The following is a 17,608-nucleotide window of genomic DNA, read 5'->3' as shown; positions in this document are numbered from 1 at the left end:
CTGTGATGCCAGCAAACTTTTAGTTTCTTTGGGACTTGCACTTTCTTTCCAACTTTCACTCGGGACTGTAGGAGGAATTTGTACTATACGAAGATTCTCATGCTCTCCTTTTGTCAGATTTTCTCTTTCAAGCAAATGATCTACATGATACAGATATGTGAATGCATCTAGTCATTTTACAACAACTTCAACCACATACTTCTCCGTATTATTATGACACAGCTGATGGTAAAGGCTGAATTGTTCAAGTCCAAGAGGGAAACTTGAAACAACTGTCATAACCCATTTTTTTCAATTTGTATGTTTCGAGACACAGGCTTTGAATTCAGTAGTAACAAAGACTGCCGAGACTCGAGAGTTTTTTTTTTATAAGACTAAATTAAAAGTTCATTAATACAAGAAAGATTGTAAGCACATACATATGCCTACAAAATTACTACTATCATAACTACAAAAATCCCCTAATTATTCTGACTCTCAGTTACACCCCCAGCAAGGCAACAGTAAAATACATAGATTTAAACAGACACCTCTCAAAGCACACCCTGGACAGTCGCATTCAAACTGAGTTTCTTTCAGCTCTGGGACCTTGCAGACAGGCTTGAGGCTTACAAGCTGGAGGCTTTAGATCTTAGAATCCCTCTTCCTTTTACCAACAGCCTTCTCTTCCTTTATACACATTTTCCTCTTTGAATGCAAATTCTCATGGTCACTAGGTTTTTGTAACTTTAAATCTTGTAACAATACAATCCTTTGATAATACCCACTTCACTAGTAAGATTTAAAATAAAAACATGTTGTTTCTGAGTTTCATCTGGTTAGGTGTAATATTTCACCTCTTTTGAATGGTCTATTTAAAAATGCAGATTGCCCCCTTTACACCTCACCTTCTATTTCTATATGTTTATCTAATTATCATTTCAAATCTGCTCTTCTCTACATCAAAGCCTCTAGGCCAGCTGGCTTAAATGCAATTAAGGCACATACACATACACACACATAGACACAGACACCACTAAACTCTATTTTAAAATAGTTCCCAATAACATTATAGACATTATTATATCTTCTTGACACCCCCCTTCTTATTGAAAAATGAACCATCATAATTTTAAAAGATGGCTTCATTTTTATTAACCCATCTTACACTATCTCCTATACTTAATTATATATTTATACTATTGCATTACCAGATGCATGCATCAACATAACTATATATATACAAATCCTTGGCATCAGCAGAAATCATTCCGGTTCAGTGTGCAGGTTTTAAAATGTCCATTTTTCCCTTTAAGCTTCAAACTCTTGATAACGCATCTGTAATCAGATTCTCTCATCCAGCGACATGTATTATCTGTAGATTAAATGGTTGCATTAATAAACTCCAGCTGAATAGCCTTGCACTTTTGTCTCAAAATTTGTCCAGAAACCTTAAAGGATTGTGGTCTGTATAAATTGTTCTGACAAATTGTTTGCCACATAGATTTCGAAAATGCTGCAATGGTTAATACCAGACCCAAAGTCTCCTTTTCGATCATTGAATATCTTCTCTGTTGTACATTCAAATTCCGTGAAAAATACCCTATCAATTTTTCAATTACAGTGCCATCTTCTTGTAACAGTCTGGCCCTAATGCCTATATCACGTGCATCAATGGCCAACTTAAATTTCTTGGCATAATTGGGTACTGCCAAAACTTGTGTCATAGTTAATACAGTTTTCAAACTATCAAAAGCCTACTGAGACCCCAGTGTCTATTGAAACTTCTTGTGCTTTTTTAATAGTTTAGTCAGTGGAGCAACCACATTGCTAAAATTTGGTAGAAATTTCTGGTAAAACCCACTCATGCCCAGAAATCTCAAAACGTCTCATTTTGTTGTAAGCACTGGGAAATCCATGATAGCTTTGACTTTCACATCTCTTGGAGCCACCTTATCATGACCAATGGTATGGACTAGATATGTAACTTGCGCTTTTGCAAATTCACTTTTAGCCAAGTTCATCACCAAATTAGCTTCTTGTAATCAAGTAAATAATACTTCCAGATGGTGTAAATGCTCCTCTGACTGAAAATTATTAAATCATCAATATAAACAGCACAATTGCATAGTCCTGCAATTACTTTGTTTGTCAGTCTTTGAAATGTCAAAGGTGCATTCTTCATACCAAGTGGCATGACTTTAGACTGATAAAGTCCATTTGGCATCACAAAAACCAATATCTCCTTTGCTCTCTTTGATATTGGCACTTATCAATATTCTTTTAGCAAGTCAATCTTTGTGATAAATTTTGATTGTCCCACTTGCTCAATACAAGACATGAATCTACTTTTGTCACCGCATTCACTTTTCGATAGTCCACACACAGCCTTTGTGTTCCATCTGGTTTCAGTGCCAGTACAATAGGTAAACTCCAGTTACTGCAACTAAACTCAATGATAACACTTTGAAGTATGAAATCAATTTCTTTCTGCACTTGTGATAACTTTGCCTGATTTAATCTATAAGGACATTGCCTTATCGAAGATCAAACTTCTCCAGAGATATCGGGCAGAATTTTGCCCTCGGATGGGGGGGCGGGCCCCACCAGCTCGGCGGCGGGTGGACAGCCGACCCCCGCCACCAAAATGGGGCCCAATTAAGGCCCGCCCAGCAGCCTGCCCAACAGGAAGCGCCATGCACTTTCTGTGCGGGGGGGTGGAGGGAATCCCCATCTGTCAAAGTGCGCTCTTTCGCGCATGCACGCGAAAGAGCACATTGCTCCCTGAGGCAAAGTCCCGTAAGTAAAGTCTAAAAATAGATAAACGTTAATAATAAACACATAAAATTTATTAAATTTTTTAAAAACGGACATGAAACTTCATCCCGCCAGTGGATGAAGTTTCATGAATAATCAGAAGCCCGCTGGGGCTCCTGGCCTGCCCGCCAGCCTTAAGCTTGGACGGGCAGGGTCTTTAATTATCTTAATTAGCCTGTTAATGGCCTCAATTGGCCATTGACAGGTCGGCGGGCGCACAGTTAATTTTGCTGTGCTCCCCGCCTTCCTGAAAATTTAAATGGGGTGGGATGACATCAGGGGTTCCCCCAGATGTCATCCTGCGTCATCTTACATGTCGGCGAGCGGGCCCCACCCCAAAATCGCCGAGGGGAAAATCCTGGCCATCATTTATAGCTAAATCTGTCCTCCCCAGCTTATTTCCACAAAAAGCTTTGTATGACTGCATTGGCTTTTCCAAATCATTTTAACACTTGTCTAGAAGGTAGTTCAATATTATGTTTAAGTTTTCAAGTACCCCCTCATTACCCAATTTGATTAGAGGAAAATCAATTTCAGAGTCCTGCACTTCTACCTCTTCTCATTATCTACCACCATTAATACTTCTTTTTGCTCCTCTTCCGTGCCAAGTACTTTTTAAGCATATTCACATGGCACACCCTTTGCTCCTTTCTTCTATCTGGAGTATTTATTAAATAACTTACTTCACTCAGTTTCTTATCAATCCTGTGAGGCCCACTAAACTTTGCCTTTAATGAGTCACTCCGTACTGATAACAGAACTAGCACTTTCTCTCCAGCAATAAAATTCTGAGTTGTAGCCTTCCTGTCTGCTTTCACTTTCATCGCTTGCTGTTGTACAAATCTAAACTTCTCCCCACTGGGTTCCATTCTGGAGATAAGTCCTTCCCCTCACCACCTGGCATCTCTTTTTTGACTGCCAACATTTTCAGTTGGAATTCTCTCTCCCTCTTTTTCTCTTTCCACCTTCTCTATCTTCACAATTTCTAACTCCCTTTCCTGTTTTCTTTCTCTCCCCCCGCCTTTCTACCTGTTCCCTTTTGGAATGCCCTTTCTCTTTCCTTTTCTTCCAATTCAATCATTTTCATTTGCAACTGAATTTGAGCCTATTCCAATGAACCACCCCTTGGAGAACTCTGTCTCTCAGGCAAAGCTTCCAATTTCAAATGCTTTGCTATCACTTCAATTATGTCTGATTTCCTCACCCCTGCAGGTAACCCCAATTGTAATTTATCTGTCAACTTATTCTTGGATACTTTTCGTAACCCAATCAGAGTTATAACTTTTACTCCCAGACAAGTCTTAGCAATTAGCAAAGCCATCTTGCAGTCTCACCGCTTTAAAAAAATCCTCACGAACACCTGAATTCAAAGTGCTTCTTATACTCGTAACCTTAAGATTCACCAATCCAAAAAAATCAAAGAATTCCAAATAAATTCCCCAACGAGCCCCCAGTTATTATGACACAGCTGATGGTAAAGGCTGAATTATTCAAACCCCAGAGGGTAACATGAAACAACTGTCATAACCCATTTTTATAATTTGTATGTTTCGAAATGCAGGCTCTGAATTCAGTAGTAATAAGACCACCAAGCCTCTAGAGGGTTTTTATAAAGCTAGATTAAACATTTGTTAATATAAGAAAGATTGTAAGCACATACGTATGTCTACAAAATTACTACTATAATAACTACAAAAATCCCTAATTATTCTGATTCTCAGTTAGACCCCCGGAAAGGCAACAGTAAAAGACATAGATTTAAACAAACCGTCGGCAAAACACAACCTGGACAGTCGCATTCAATATGAATTTCTTTCAGCACTGGTTCCTTGCAGACAGACTTTGGCTTACAGGCTGGAGGCTATAGATCTTAGAATCCCTCCTTCTTTTACCAACAGCATGCTCTTCCTTTATACATATTTTCCTCTTTGAATGCAAATTCTCATTCTCACTAGGTTTTTTAAACTTTAAATCTTCTAACGATAAAGCCCTTTCAAAATACCCACTTTGCTAGTAAGCTTTAAAAGAAATAAACTAATTGGGTGGTATTTCCCGAGCCCGCTGGTGGTGGGCAAGATAGATGGCAAGCGCAGAAAATATGGTGGGACCTGCTTCACGATGGCGTGAAGGCAGGTCATGGTCATCTGCTCAGCCCACCAATGGTGGGCTGCGTTTACAGCCATCGGTAGGCAGGGAGCTAATTGTAATACATCAGCATATAATTAAAAGGCCATCCCACCAGGCTTTTGGAACCCCGCCGTAACACCCATCCACGTTGGTGAGAAAGTACACTGACATGTTTCACAACAGCGCACAGGCGACATGCACTTGGCGGCCTTCACTTTGGGGGAACTGAGGTGAGTGAGCAGCAGAGTTCTCCACAGCTCGCCCATTGTTTACAGGCCTCAGGGATGCCGTGGGGGGTGGGGGAAACTGATGCATGGCCCTGGAGGTGACTGCTGATGGTGGGGAGGGCTGTCCAGGGGCAAGTGCTGAGCAGCCGCCGAGGCGACTGCTGAGGGAGTGGTGTCCAGGCGACTGCTGAGGTGTGGCGTGGTGTCCGGGGGCAAGTGCTGGCCAGCCTTGAAGGTGGCCATTGTTGGTAGGGTCGGGGGGGGTGGGGGGGGGGGACACGGGGTCAAGTGCTGCTATGGCGCTGCATCCCGCGCACAGGCAATCGAGGTGGGAGTCAGGGTAAGTGAGGGAAGTGGCCACGCATAAGGGACACCAGTATAAACTGACCAGGCCTCTGCAACTGAGACAGATCAGGCGCAGCCACAGTGATATGATTGGGGTCAGGCTCCTTGCCTGCCTGCCCATGCAAGCAATGCGGAGGCACCAAAGAGCCACCAAGCGCTCCAAACCTTACCCAACACCCCCCACCCCCAATTCCCCCACAACCCCAGCACAGACTTCGAGTCTGTCACCACTTTATTGGACCAAGGAGCAGTTGGACTGCAAACGTTGTACAATCTCCTCGCCAACGCTGGCCATGTAGGAATCACTGCTGGAGGTGCTCACAGCCCCTTGCAATCTCAGCATCCCGATTTGGACCAGTGTCCCCCCATGTCGCAGGTTGACAGGGCAGCCATTCAGCGCACTCATCTCTGGCCATCTGAGGGGTGACCAGGGAAAGCATTAAGCGGCAGTCACACAGGATCAAAAACATGAAACCCCGCCATTTTCGTCGGCAAGTAGGACTCCATTTTACCCGCCAATACCGCACTTAGTGCAATTCTGGGAAAATTGCGCCCATTGTTTCTGTGCCTCGCCTGGTTAGGTGTAATATTTCACCCGCTCTTTTGAATGGTCTATTTAAAAATGCAAATTGCCCCCTTTACACCTCACCTTCTATTTCTCTATGTTTATCTAATTACCATTTCAAACCTACTTCTCTTCTCTACAGCAAAGCCTCTAGACCAGCTAGCTTTAATCCAATTAAGACATATACACACATGCACACGTAGGCACAGACACCACTAAACTCTATTCTAAAATAACTTCCAATAACATTATAGACATTATTATATCTTCTTGAAAGCATCACCTCAGTGGTTTTTCACCATGGTCTTCTGACCAGTACTGAATTAGGTTTCATGCCTCTTGTATCATGACTCATCTTCGCTTTGTCTCGCTTTTCTTTTCCTTTGCTATTCACATCAGGCTTAAGCAAACTAAATCTTGTCCTATGAGTGTGTTTAAACATTAACTAATAAGGTGAGCAATCTGTTGTAGACTGTGTGGTTATTCTGTAAGAGAACAGAAAATTGTCCAGCCTGTGTTGAAGAGAAACATGGAAATTACTGCCTAGCTTGTCACCTAGCAGATATTTCTACAAAGACTTCATCACAATCTGTACACTTCTTTCTGCAGCACCATTCAATGCTGGGTGATATGGTGGTGTTAGAGTACTGGACGCCATTCTTAATCAGAAATGTTCCAAACTCTTCTGGTGTAACCTCTGGACCATTATCTGACCCCAACACCTCTGGCAACCCAAAAATTGCAAACCAGCTTCTCAAAACTTCTATTGATTTTGGCTCTTGTTGAATTGGGCATAGACTCAACATGTATCCACTTGTTCTTTCTTAATTGTTTCACGGAATGTGGGCGTTACTGGCAAGACCAGCATTTGTTGTCCATCCCTAACTGCTCCTGAACTAAATGGCTTGCTAGGCCATTGCAGAGGGCAACACGTTGCTGTGGGTCTGGAGTCACATGTAGACCAGACCAGGTAAGGATGGAATATTTCCTTTCCAAAGGGCATTAGTGAACCAGGAGGGTTTTTACAACAATTAATGATGGTTGCCATGGTCACCATTACTGAAGTTATTTTTATATTCCAGATTTATTAATTGGATTTAAATTCTACCGTTTGCCATGGTGGGGTTTGAACACATGCCCCCAGAGATTTAGCCTGAGCATCTGGATTACATTACCACTATTCCACTGTCTTCCACTTGCTGTGATGATCGACCAAAACAAGCTACATTTTCCCTCCTACTTGTACTTGTTCCCATGATTTTCTTGTGTTTGACCATGGAATGAAAGGAATTGGTTGGACCATTTCTCAACTGAGGCACAGTTCACAACTTTTCACTGACTCTTCAATATTTCAATATTTCTATTTACCAGTTTGGATACCAAAAATAGCTTCTTGCTACTGCTTTCATACTAACCATCCCTGTGTGCTCTTGATGAAATTCCTCTAATAATCTCGCTTTAAACCTTGGTGGAATAATGACTCTTAAATCCCATAGGAGACAGTCTTGATCAATGCTCAGTTCATTTCTAGGTGTGAGAATGCCACAGCAATTTCTCATCATCACACTCTTTTTACCAGCCCTTCATAACATAATTGAGCACTTTATTAAGCACCAGATCCTTGCAAGTTTCTTCACTAATCTTCCTGGCAGACACTGGCATGTCATTTTGTAAGTGAAGTAATTCACAAGTAACTCAGTGGCTGGAAATGAATCAGTCTTCACGGGAAATCTTGAAAGATCTTGCATGACCTGCTGACGTGCAACATTTAATATCCTACTGATGGGGCCATCAAAATCAATGCCCATCTCTGTAACCGTGCTGCTGCTAGGAATGGCACTCCCTTCCTTGAACCAAATATGATTGTAAGGGCTTGGTGGTAACAAAAGTGAACTTCATTCCGTACAAGTATTTGTGGAACTTAGTAACACCATATGTGATCATTAATGCCCCTTTCTCAACTTGTGAGTAGTTTTGCTCTGACTTCAATAAAGTACATGAAGCATGTGCCACGGGCTTCTCCACACCATCTTCCATTATGTGAAATAACACCACATCTAACCCCTGTGGTGAGGCATCGCCCGCTAAAACCAATAGCTTCTTGGGGTCATAGTGGGTCAAAAAGAATCACTAATCAGTACTTTCTTTACTTCTTCAAATGCTTGCTGACACTCCACAGACCACTCCCAATCTACTCTATCTTTGAGCAGTTGATGCAATGGAGCAAATATGTTAGCTAAGTTGGGGATGAACTTAGAATAATACATAACAATCCCTATGAATATTGTAAGTTCTTCTTTGTTCTCTGATCTCTTTGTTTTCAAAACCCCCTCAACCTTCTCCTGCATTGAGTGGGCACCTTCACCATCTATTTGGTGACACAGGTATGTTACTCTTGCCACCACGAAGCAACGCTTCTTTTTTTATTCATTCACGGGATGAGGGCTTCGCTGGCCAGGCCAGCATTTATTGCCCATCCCTAGTTGTCCTTGAGAAGGTGGTGGTGTCAGAGTTACTCTTACTGAGCTCTACTATAAGTAACTCAGTCCAGTTTAATGTATTTATGTATTTTCTTGAGACAATTTCTTCCCATCTGGGAGATTTTGTTCTCTCCTCTTACTACCAAAGGCAAGTAATAGGATGCATCATTGTATTCCACCCTAACACTACCTTCACCTAAGAATGGAATACTGTTATTGGAGTAACTAATCAGTTTCACACCAGTTTTGTGTAAGTGAATGTGACTTTGGGATTCCTTGGACTCTCCTTCTGAGATAACAGACACTGCTGCAGCTATAGCAACGATGAAAGTTGTGAATCTACAACTTTTATTATTACTGTGGGTGCTTTTACATTCAGACCTTTTACTTTCATCTTCCTTGTGTTGTTTTCTTGATCTCTGATTGAGTACAATTCTTGATCTTCCCACTCACCAATATCAGCTGATGTTTCCATATCTATTATGTGCACATTCAAGGACTTTCAGGATCCTGAACTAGTTTTAGATCTACCATGACCTTGACCTGTTGCACTGCTGCAACCTTAGGCTTTTCTGCAAACCTTCAGTATTACTGTTGCCTCTATTCCTGCATTTCTCACCAGCTGGAAATTCGTTTGGAATTTTGTTCTTCTGACTGTGATGGCGGGTTAGAGGTGGGTCGAATTTTCTGCTGATCTATGTCGGGAACTACATTTGCATTCACTTGCGTCTCATGAATGTTTGTTAAAAAGCCAACTCACCGAAATTATGCTCCCCCTCCAAATTAACTGCCCTGCCAGCGGAAAATTAGAATGGTCTGTGTCCCGACTGTATATAAGTGGTGCATACCTGGCGAGCTTCACTTCATTCACAAATCAAAGGTCAGTAGATACTGCTTTCCCTTACCTTTAAGAACATTGCGGCGAGATATTGGTTGCCTGTATCACAAGCTGTGCCAAGGCTGGGCACGGAAGGCAAGACCAGCAGGGAGGGGTGAGGCAGAGGGAGGAATGTGGGAGGTGTGTGTGGAACACGAAAGGGGAGGGGGGGAGAGGGAGGCAGTACTGGGTGGGCTGTGTAGAACATGAAAGCGGAAAAGGGAGACAGAGGCAGGACTATAGTGTGGTCAAGGAACAGAGTGGAGTAGTGAAAGGCTGTCCTGGGGCAAAAGTTATAAGACTGTCCAAGGAAGAGTTAGATTCTGTCCTTGGGCTGAGGCCACACGGCCGGGGGCATATTGAAGAGATTGTCCTGGGGCTCAGGCCACGCAGTCAGGGGCATAATAAAGAGACTGTCGGGGCCATGTCAGGGGGCTCTGCACGGCATGTATGTCTTGGTCCCAGTCTTGGTGGGGAAAGGCCTCTCTGGACAGTGAGGGTTATACACAGCATGGTGTGCAAGGCTTGGCCAGTCACCTAAAGCATTTGGTCCTGGGGGTTTGAGTCATGATATTGTGAAGCAAAGGGCACAGTAACGGTCAGGGAGACATCCGGATCCTGTAAGTTGGTAGTTGAAAAGTCATGAGCGGGTATAGGATGGTTTCATGGGTGGGGTGCAGGGGGTGGGGGGAGGGACAGTCCTGAAAAGTAAGGCTGCATGTGGCCTCAAGAAGTGGAGGTGTCAGATCGACAAAGGGCATGGGGACATCAAGATTAAAGGGTTCAGGGGAGAATAGGAATATCCACATGGATAATGATTGGGTTAAGGGTAACGGGGGGAGGCTGGGTAATGACAGGAGAAGTTGGAATTAGGAGGAGGTGTGTATGGAGGAGGATGGGGGGAACTTGGTGGATGATAGAGGAGGTTGGAAGCTGGTCTCAAGGACATAAATCAGCAGCACCATTTTTGATCTCATTTATGAAAGAGTGATGGTTTGCAGGTCCAAGAGCAAATCTGGCAGAAACTGCTGGAGCTGGGTCTCCAAGGCAGCCGTCACCCTCCCCATGGTGTCTTCGATGTACTCACATGCCAGACACAACATCAGGCAGAACGCGGACGGACTCCTCCATTCTTCATTCCAATCTGCTGATGATGTCTGACAACTCTGCCTGATGTTCCCCTGCCTGTTCCCGCATCTCCAATATTTCGCTCAGGGCTGATTGCAGAGGCTCATCATCATACTCCGTCTCAGCAGGGGCCTCCGAGTGTCAGAGAGCTCGCTGTCACTGCCTCTGCCTGCTGTGGACATATGCTCATGAGGTGATCACCAGGTTGTGAATCTAAACGCAGTGACGGGTTTTTGTCTGATGGTTGCTCTGCCTGCTGATCTGAGCTGGTCTGGGGCCTGGGGCTGAGGTGCTTGCTGGTCATCTTCCTTCGCCTTTTCTTGCTAGCAGCTGGGATAGAGAGAAGAGAGAATTAGTTATTGACTAGGCAGACTCCAACATTATATGTCATTCACAATCATTGTCTGCATGTTGTCGATGTATACTGGATGCACCCTCACTGGCTTTTTGGGGAGGCCAATCTTGCCTTCTGCACAGGAACAATCCCCATCCTCTCCAGCCAGCTCTTCCGCCTGCTCCTTGAGGGAGGAGAGAGTCCTCAGCTTTGGGGTCCCCCCTCCCGTCTTCACTTCTGTTGTAGGAGATTTCATCCCAAGTGAAGACAGATGGATTGACTGTGAGCACTACAGATGAAAGTACAGCTCAGAAGCATGCATGTCTGTTGTGTCTGCTGAGCCCTCCCCAGTAAGAGATTAAGCTGTTTGTGCAGGAACTTACATGAGATGGTGAGTTTAAAGTGACTGGCAGACATTCAGTGCTGATGTCCCATCTGCTGGTCGTGTGTGACATCGCTTTGGGCTCTAACCCTTAGACTGCCTGATGCCCTTATGCGAGTGTGAGTTTGGAGTGAGGAGAAGTTTCATTTACCCTGGCAGAGCACCTCAGATCATTCATTCTTTTCCTACACTGCAAGGCGCTCCCTTTTTGTGCGCCATGGGCAATGACCTCCCTGGTGACCTCCTCCCAGGCCAATGTGGTCAGGCGGGAAGACTTCCTGCTCCCCTCCCTCAGAAAGAGGACCTCCCACCTTTCCGGGACAGCATTGGAGGAGAATCCCCAGGGAGGCCTTGCTGAAGCATGGAGCGAGTGTTTAGTTCTTTTGGGCGCCATGGTGAAGCAGAACTTAATGCTACAAATGGCCTGCAGCAAGTGAATGCCTAGGAGGTGACGTAGTGGTATTGTCACTGGACTGATAATCCAGAGACCCAGGGTAATGCTCTGGGGACCTGGGTTTGAATCCCACCACGGCAGATGGCGGAATTTGAATTCAATAAATCTGGAGTTAAGAAGCCTGATGATGACCATGAAACCATTGTCAATTGTCGTAAAAACCCATCTGGTTAATTAATGCCCTTTGGAGAAGGAAATCTGCCTTGGTCTGGTCTACATGTAACTCCAGGTCCGCAGTAAGGTGGTTGACCCTTAACTGCCCTCTGAAAGGGCCTAGCAAACCACTCAGTTGTATCAAACCACTACAAAGTCAATAAAAAGGAATGAAAACGGATGGACCATCGGCCTAGGCACTGATAATGACAACGGGAAGCCCAGCCCTGTTAACCCTGTAAAGCCCTCCTTACTAACATCTGGGGGCTTGTGCCAAAATTGGGAGAGCTGTGCAGTCCTACCACATCCAGTCAAGCAACAGCCTGACAGAGTCATCCTTACGGAATCATACCTTAAAATGTCCCAGACACCACCATCATCATCCTTGGGTATGCCCTGTCCCACTTGCAGAACAGACCCAGCAGATGTGACGGCACAGTGGCATAGTCGGGGCCGGATTCCGGACCCCATGGAGTTTCATGGCATCAGGTCAAACATGGGCAAGGAAACCTCCTGCTGATTACCACACACTGCCCTCCCTCAGCTGATGAATCAGTGCTCCTTCATGTTGAACACTGCTTGGAGGAAGTGCTGAGGGTGGCAAGGGCGCAGAATGTTCTCTAGGCGGAGGATTACAATGTCCATCACCAAGCAGTGGTAGCACCACTACTGACCAAGCTGGCCGAGTATTAAATGACAGCTGCTAGACTGGGTCTGTAGCAGGTAATGAGGGAACCAACAAGAGGGAAAAACATACTTGACCTCATCCTCACCAACCTGCCTGCCGTAGATGCATCTGTCCACGACAGTATCAGGAGTGACCACCGTACAGTACTTATGGAGACAAAGTCCTGTCTTCACATTGAGCATACCCTCCATCATGTTGTGTGTCACTACCACCATGCTAAATGGAATAGATTTCAAACAGACCTAGCAACTCAAGACTGGGCTTCATGAGGTGCTGTGGGCCATCAGCAGCAGCAAAATTGTACTCAAACACAACCTGTAACCTCATGGCCCAGCATACCTCCCACTCTACCATTACCATCAAGCCAGGGGGTCAACCGTGGTTCAATGAAGAGTGCAGGAGGGCATGCCAGGAGCAGCACCAGGCATATCTAAAAATGAGGTGTTAACCTGGTGAAGCTATAACACAGGACTACTTGCGTGCCAGACAGCATAAGCAGCAAGTGATAGACAGGGCTAAGGGATTCCACAACCAACGGATCAGATCTAAGCTCTGCAGTCCTACCACATCCAGTCATGAATGGCGGTGGACAATTAAACAACTCACTAGAGGAAGAGGCTCCACAAATATCCCCATCCTCAATGATGGAGGAACCCAACACATCAGTGCAGAAGGTAAGGCTGAAGCATTTGCAGCAATCTTCAGCCAGAAGTGCGAGTGGATGATCCATCTCAGCCTCCTCCAGAGGTCCCCAGCATCACAGATGCCAGTTTTCAGCAATTCAATTCACTCCACCTAATATCAAGAAATTGCTGAAGACACTGGATATTGCAAAGGCTCTGGGCCCTGACAATATTCCGGCAATAGTACTGAAGACTTGTGCTCCAGAACTTGCTGTGCCCCTAGCCAAGCTGTTCCAGTACAGCTACAACACTGGCATCTACCCAGTTATGTGGAAAATTGCCCAGGTATGTCCTGTACACAAAAAGCAGGACAAATCTAACCTGGTCAATTTTTTTTTATTCATTTACAGGATGTGGGCTTCGCTGGCTGGGCCAGCATTTATTGCCCATCCCTAGTTGTCCTTGAGGTGGTGGTGCTGAGCTGCCTTCTTGAACTGCTGCAGTCCATGTGGTGTAGGTACACCCACAGTGCTGTTAGGAAGGGAGTTCCAGGACTTTGACCCAGTGACAGTGATGGAGCTGCCCTATCAGTTTACCCTTGATCATCAGTAAAGTAATGGAACTGCTCGTCAACAGTGCTATCAAGCAGCACTTGCTTAGCAAAAAACTTCTCACTGATGCTCAATTTGGGTTCCACCAGGGCCACTCAGCTCTTGACCTCTTTACAGACTTGGTTCAAACATGAACAAAGGAGCTGAACTCCCGAGGCGAAGTGAGAGTGACTGCCCTTAGCATCAAGGCTGCATTTGACCGAGTGTGGCATCAAGGAGCCCTAGCAAAACTGGAGTCAATGGGAATCAGGGGGAAAACTCTCCACTGGTTGGAGTCATACTGAGCACAAAGGAAGACGGTTGTGGTTGTTGGAAGTCAATGATCTCAGTTCCAGGACATCACTGCAGGAGCTCCTCAGGGTAGTGTCTTATGCACAACCATCCTCAGCTCCTTCATCAATGACCTTCCTTCTATTATAAGGTCAGAAGTGTGGATGTTCGCTGATGATTCCACAATGTTCAGCACCATTCACGACTCCTGTCAGGAAGATATAATAATTTTCATAATGTTATTGGGAATTTATTGTAAAGTAGAGTAATAGTGGGTTCTGTGTCTATGTATCTGTGTGTGTCTGTGTATGGGACTTTATTGAATCAAAGACAGTTGGTCTTAAGGCTTTGATGTAAGAAGAGAAGCCAAGTTTGAAATGCTAAATAGGTAAACATGGGTGAAGTTTTAGAATGTGAAGTGTAAAAGGAACATTTGCATTTTTAAATAAACGAGCGTGGCTTGAATTCAAAAGAGGGGCTGAAATGTTTCACCTAGCCAGGAAAAGTTAAGAAACAGTGTGTTTATTTTTCTCAAAGATTACTGGTAAAATTGGTACCAAGATAGATTTTTGTTATTAGAGAGGTAAAGTCCAAAGACATAGGCCAGAATTCTTACCTTGATGGGTGGGTGGACCCCACCGGCTCGGTGGCGGGTGGGCAGCTGAACTATGCGCTTCCTGTGTGGGGGGGGGAGGGATTCCCCATCTGTCAAAGTGCGCTCTTTCGCGCATGCGTGCGAAAGAGCGCACTGCTCCCTGAGACTAAGTGGTGTCTCAGGAAGATCACTGACAGTGTAAAAAACATTAAAAATAGAAAAGTATAAAAATTATTAACATGTCCCCCTCATGTGACAATGTCACACGAGATGGGACATGTTGATAAAAAGGACAGAAACTTCATTAAACTTTTTAAAAACGGACATGAAACCTCATCCCGCCAGTGGATGAGGTTTCATGTATTATCAGGAGCCCGCCGGGGCTCCTGGCCTGCCCGCCAGCCTTAAGGTTGGACGGGCAGGTCTTTAATGATCTTAATTATCCTGTCAATGGCCTTAATTGGCCATTGACAGGTCGGTGGGCGGACAGCTGATTTCACTGTCCGCCCACCTTCCTCAATATTTCAGTTGACCGGGATGAAGTTGGGGGGTTCCTCCCGACGTCATCCCGCGTCATTTTCCCATCGGCGAGCAGGCTTCACCCCAAATCGCCAGTGGGAAAATTCTGGCCATAGTGAAACAATTGGAATTTACATTCAAAGGCGAAAATATATATAAAGGAGAGAAGGCTGTGTGCAAGGGATGAGATTTTTAAGATCTAACACGAGTGTGAAAAGCCTCAAGTTGGTGCCTACAAGGAACTGAAGCTGAGGAAAAACTCACTTTGAATTTGACTGTCCAGGGTGTGTGCTTTGCTTGGGTCTGTTTAAATCTATGGGCTGAATTTTCCCACAGTCGAGGGGGGCTGTGCGGGGGTGGGTGCGGACCCGATTGGCGCCCCTGATAGTGTCCACACCGCCATTTTACGTGGGTGAGCCAATTAAGGCCCACCCAGCGTGACGTGCACCCAGAAGCGCTGTGCGCTCCCCTGTACGGGTGGTGGGAGGGGTTCCCTGAGTCCAGAGTGTGCTCTTTCGTGCACGTGTGCTAATGAGTGCAGAAATCTCCCTGAGGCACCTGTGTGCCTCAGGGAGATTAGTTTTTTAAGTTTTAACAGTTCAATAATGTGTTGAAAAATTTTTTATGACATGTCCCCTCATGTGCAACTGTCACATGAGCTGGGACACGTGCATTAAATTCAATAAAAATTTTAGAGAAAATTTTAAATCATTCATGAAACCTCATCCCGCCCATGGATGAGGTTCCATGAAAAATACGAAGGCCGCCTGGGCTCTTTGCCTGCCCGCCAACCTTAAGGTTGGATGGGCAGCTCTGTTAATTATTTTAATTGTTATGGCCTTAATAGGCCTTTGACAATTCAGCAGGTGTGCAGCCAAACTGAAAATCCAAATGACGCGCGGTGATATCAGGATGCACGCCCAACATCACCCCACGTCATTTTAGGCCTCGGCGAGCAGGCCCCTCCCCCCACTCGCTGAGCCAAAGATTCTCCCCTATGTGTTTTACTGTTGCCTTAATGGAGGTGTAACCGGGAGGTAGATTAATTAATGGATTTAGACATTGTTATAGCAGTAATTTGTAGACACATGTATGGGCTTACAATCTTTTCTTTTATTAATAAATGTTTAATTTAGTTGTGTAAAAAAACCTTTAAGGTTTAAGCCTCGGTGGCCTTTTTACTGAATTCAAAGCCCGCAGCTCAAAATAAATACAAATTGCAAGTAGTTGTGGCATCTGTTTCAAGTTTCCCTCTGGGACCTGAGCAGCTTGGCATTTACCATCTGCCTGCCATAACACTCCTCAGATACTGAAGCAGTCCATGTCCAAATGCAGCATGACCTGGACAATATTCAGGCTTGTGGTGACAAGTGGCAAGTAACGTTCGTGTCACACATGTGCCAGGCAGTGACCATCTCCAACAAGAGATAATCTAACCATCACCCTTTGACATTCAATGACATTACCATCACTGAATTCCCCATTATCAACATCCTAGGAGTTACCATTGACCAGAAACTGAACTGGACTAGCCATGTAAATATGATGGCTACCAAGAGCACTTCAGAGGGTAGGAATCCTGCGGTGAGTAATTCACCTCCTGACTCCCCAAAACCTGCCCACCATCTACAAGGCAGAAGTCGGGAGTGTGATGGAATACTCTCCGCTTGCCTGGATGAGTGCAACTCCAACAACACTCAAGAAATTTGATACCATTCAAGACAAAGCAGCCCACTTGATTCGCACCACATCCACAAACATTCACTCCCTCCATCATCAACACACAGTGGCAGCAGTGTATACCATCTACAAGATGCACTGCAGGAACTCACCAAGTCTCCTTAGGCAGCACCTTCCAAACCCACAACCACTACCATTTAGAAAGACAAGGGCAGCACATACATGGGAACACCATCACCTGGAAGTTCCTCCCCAAGACACTCACCACCCTGACTTGGAAATATATCGCCGTTCCTTCACTGTCACTGGGTCAAAATGCTGGAACTCCCTCCCTAACAGCACTGTGGGTGTACCTACACCACATGGACTGCAGCGGTTCAAGAAGGCAGCTCACCACCACATTCTCAAGGGCAATTAGGGATGGGCAATAAATGCTGGCCTAGCCAGCAACACCCACATGCCATAAATGAATTAAAAAATAGCTGTCAGGACCTTCAACCCCCATGAGGTAATGGCAGGGCAAACAAATCCTTGCAGGCATTTCACTTTCACTGGAAATGGAAGCATTTAGATGGTTTGTGACCACCTTGGCAATGGTAACATCTGAATATCTGATTCTATAACTGGGAACTTGGCTGCTGTGGCCTGGATCCTGCTGAAATCCAGTGGACCATCCCTATTGGTTCAGGAAAAGAATTCCTTTACAATTTGCAACTATCCCTTTCTGTCATTTCCATGGCTGTGACCTCATAGG

This window comes from Cetorhinus maximus, chromosome 5 (assembly GCF_964194155.1).
Source record: "Cetorhinus maximus chromosome 5, sCetMax3.hap1.1, whole genome shotgun sequence".
NCBI lineage: Eukaryota > Metazoa > Chordata > Chondrichthyes > Lamniformes > Cetorhinidae > Cetorhinus > Cetorhinus maximus.
The sequence above is the reverse complement of the archived record's forward strand: the minus strand, read 5'-3'. Positions refer to the sequence as shown.